Source organism: Eurypyga helias, unplaced genomic scaffold (assembly GCF_000690775.1).
Source record: "Eurypyga helias isolate BGI_N326 unplaced genomic scaffold, ASM69077v1 scaffold16561, whole genome shotgun sequence".
Lineage (NCBI taxonomy): Eukaryota > Metazoa > Chordata > Aves > Eurypygiformes > Eurypygidae > Eurypyga > Eurypyga helias.
In genome coordinates this window covers 49950-53982 of record NW_010232928.1, presented here as the reverse complement: position 1 = coordinate 53982, position 4033 = coordinate 49950, and positions in this window count along the sequence as shown.

Genomic DNA, 4033 nt, shown 5'->3' with positions numbered 1-4033 from the left:
ACACAGAAACTGTGGAATAGCAGGGAACGGAACACAGGTTTTTCACACTTCAACATCATGAGTTTGTACTTCTCTTCAGAGCTACTTCGTGAAAGATGTCTTGGCTGTAGCTGTTAAATTTACTCCTTATCATAACAACTAATTTGTTTGTAGAAATATGATGTGCATGTACAAGATGTGCCCATGAACCATGATGAGGTTATTTAATTTTCAATCATAAACTCCAAACATTCCAGAGGTAAAAATAAAAGTATCATTTAGCTCTACAGTACACAGTTTTTGTTCCAGCAAATATTAGTTCTGCTCTTGTTTTAAGAAACTAATAATGGTTTTGTTTCTATCATTCATACACAAGGTGTTTCTAAGGTTGTGTTTGGCTGCAGAACAGCTCTGGATCAGGGAGCAGCACAACACATCCTCACTGGCAAATGACTCTCTGCACATTTGGGAGCTACAGACTTGAATGCAACAAAAATCCCCTTCAGTGTGAGAGCCTGGACTCCCCTCCAAGCCTGTTACAAAGCAGATAACAAGTGGGGTCACTGAATAGCACAGAAGAGTTTGTGTGGGACTGGAATATGTCCAGATTTACAGTGAGATGTAAGCCTTAAGATTTGTACTTCCAAGGCACTTGGATGCTTGTAGAAGCATCAGCCAAGGGACAAAGCAAGAGAAAGGTTCAGCAACTGCCTCCATGCTGCCTAAAGCCTCAAGGCGGGATGGGCGGAGGTACACAGGTTGTTCCATGTTACATGGGCTAACAATATCCCGGAGCTGTCAGCAGTTGGACACCAGCAGGCCCCTGGCTGCGCTTCTCAAGGAAGGATGCACACTAGCATGAAAGAACACACGTAACAGCTCAGAAAGCAAACACAGGAGTGAAACTCTGTCCACCATCACACTGTTTCAGACCATTCCTGAATAAGGAACCCCAGAAGAAAAGAGAGCAGTCTCTAACACAGGAGTATTTTAAAATCTCATTGCAATCCATGCAGATTTCAAAAAAAAGATGAATCTGCTTTACACTGACACACCTTTTTATTAAAGCCAGTTGAAGCAGAGTGGATGAGTTTCCTAGTATTTCTCAAACAAATCATCCAACCCATGTCGCAGCACTGTTTATTGCTTTTCAAGGCACGTAGTGGGTATGCCTCCATAAGGCATTGTGAGGAGCTCTTTTCTTCCCACATCTGAAATTCCTTGTACAGGGCAGATCTTTGGAAAAGAAAACATCAGTGAGAAGCAAAATACTTGTCAGAGGGAAGAGAATCACACACTCACACTTTGCTAAACCTGCTTTTATCAGAGAAAACCTTCCTCTACATAGAAATATTCACGGCTCTGGGAAAGGAAACACACTTATCAGATCAGTGCTGTTTGCAAAGGAAATGAAAAACGGTGAATGTTTATAACTTAAGTGTTTTTAATGAGCTTAACTGCTTGTATTTTAGTCTTGGAGGAAGAGTAAAAGTACTTAGAAAAATAAGCAGTGTAACAGAGATTATGAGCTCCATTAATTTCCCTTGAACCACTTTCTACTGGTGTGCATTCTTTCCCCATCTTTGCCAGTCCTGTTTTATGGCATGTGAGATAATTGCAGGCTGGCACAGAAGGAACATGCCTTTTGCCAAATGTGAAAGCGAGCTACTGGTACCTGTGTCACCTCCCTGTCGGCTGCAGCAAAACTCCTGACTGAATCAGCAGCCACTTGCCGCCAGCCTGCTCACTACATTGAACTTCGCCGTGGGATTCTTGCATGATAATCCCTTAAAACAGTGAAGCATGTTCCCATTTTCCTGATTCTGTGGTTAAAACACAAGGGCTGCGTTGCAGGTAACAGTGCAGATGAATCCAAGTTTGAAACAAGTCGAAGACAGCAAGTTAGAACAAGAATTTGGGAGTGTAGCAATTTCATTAATCATCTTCATTATCTTGGCATGTATCAGGAACTTATTAGCAAAACTTAGGAGCTAAGCAAAGGAGTATGAATACTCAAAAACCTGCAATTAAAAGAGGACAACACACACCCAAGGGCAGATCAAATAAACACTAATCTGTTAAAAAGGAAAGAAGAATACAGAATATTGGCGAATAGGTCCTTATCACTAGTATGTACCACAGCCAGATCCTGCCACCACTGCTCCCCCACAGACAGGGGTTTGAGTGCCTTCAGAATCACACACGCGAATGAGCAGAGACTGGCCATAAGGTAAGGGTGATCCTAAGCAAGTAGTAAAGACAGAGAGCCCAGCTGGGTCAACCTGTAGTGAGCTTACTATCAAGCCCGGGACTTCAGCAAGTTTTCTGTTGCCAATCCGTCCTTAAACACTTACTGGCCTCTACAAGAAATGCACTTACAGACTGAAGGGGAAGTCCAGCCCCTGCTGCTGCTCAGTAAGAATGACAGCTGGAGACAGATTTAAGAAATCTCCAACAGTAATTTCCAGAAGAGAGGTTCCCAGACAAGCATTAGAGAAAAATATCTCTTGCACGGTATGTAAAATCTTGCAAATTTGGACTAGGTAGAAAGCCAACTGCTGAGAGATCCTTGTTTGGGTTTCTTCCCAAGATGTAGTTTAAATCACTGTTCTTGCTTGAATTTCACTAATGGAGAGAAAGTCACAGTACTAACCTGATTTTAGCGCAGTGAAACCAAGGCCTGTCTGGATTTACATGGAAAAACTGAGACTTGACGGAACACTGTGCCAGTGGCAGTCCCTAGGCATTACGATGGCAGACGCTGAACTCTGGGCAGGCCATTTTGTTGTGGAATCACCAGGCGACAATTCTGGCTGAGCTACGTTGGCACATGCTGCAGTCTGACATTCCGAAACATTGCAAAAATTTCCTTTGGATGCCAAGCGACTAGTGTTGCAAGGATTTGTGAAAGCCCATAGCGCCAGGACCCCTATTACCTTCAACATAACAGTACAACTGAGGAATAGAGGTGCCACACTGAAAATGTAAGGGGGTTATTCCCAGCAACACAGGCTGAAAGGGCAAGGCAGTGTCTCATGTGCTGGGTTTTCAAGTGTAGGACATCATCTGCTTTCTGGGAAGTAACAGGCAGGGTTCCCATTTACTTCAAAATGGGGAGAGCATGCACCCCTCAGAATATATTCCTTAAGCACAGCTACTAAACAGAGAACTTTCTAGGAAATCTTGAGAGTGCCAGTCGGGCTATTTCTGATGAAGACAAAGTCAAACTTCCAAAGAGAAAATAAAATAGCAGACGACATCTAAATCGGCTTATACGTAAAGACAATTAAAAACAAAGACAACTCCCATTCTGCCTCCTCCTCCACTACTCAACAAATGAGTGAAATACTTCAACACTTCAGATCTAACATCGTATTTAAACTTACACCAGTTTACACCACCTTGAGGGTATATAAAATGGACTAAATACAAATATAAATAATTATGTGTAATCAAGAATTCAGAATCCCTTTGCCTGAGGTGGAAAAAAACCTCTATTCATTCCAAGTCCAAATTCATTTTGGAAATGAATTTTCATGACTGATCAGCGTATCTGCTAATCAACATATCTACAGTCTAGCCCTGTAGCATGAATGCCAAGAACAGACGGTACTGATGACAAAAGATGACACGATCTGCATGTTCATTGAATTTATAAGAGTTTGACGGATACCCAGTGCCCTGGGCAGATAATTAAATGTGATTGACTGGGGTTGGAATGGACCAAGCTGAAATCCATTTCAAAAAGATCTGTTTTTTCTCCAAAGCAATAGCCAAAAGCAGTGACCAAGGCCCCAGCACACAATCTTTTCATTCACTGCAGGATTTCAGGGTTGCTGTACGCAGGTAGACCTGCTGTGCCTGACAGCAGCAGGTCATGACTGTGGACATGAACTCTGAAGATGCAGTTGCAGAACATCTTGCAGTGATGACAACAGTGCCTCTCACCACCGATTTTCACCCCTGACAGCTGTTGCCAAGGCAAGGCCATGAGATACTGATGGAGTCTTGGAATCCCTCTGCCTTATGTGATGGAATAAATCGGTAGTAGTTT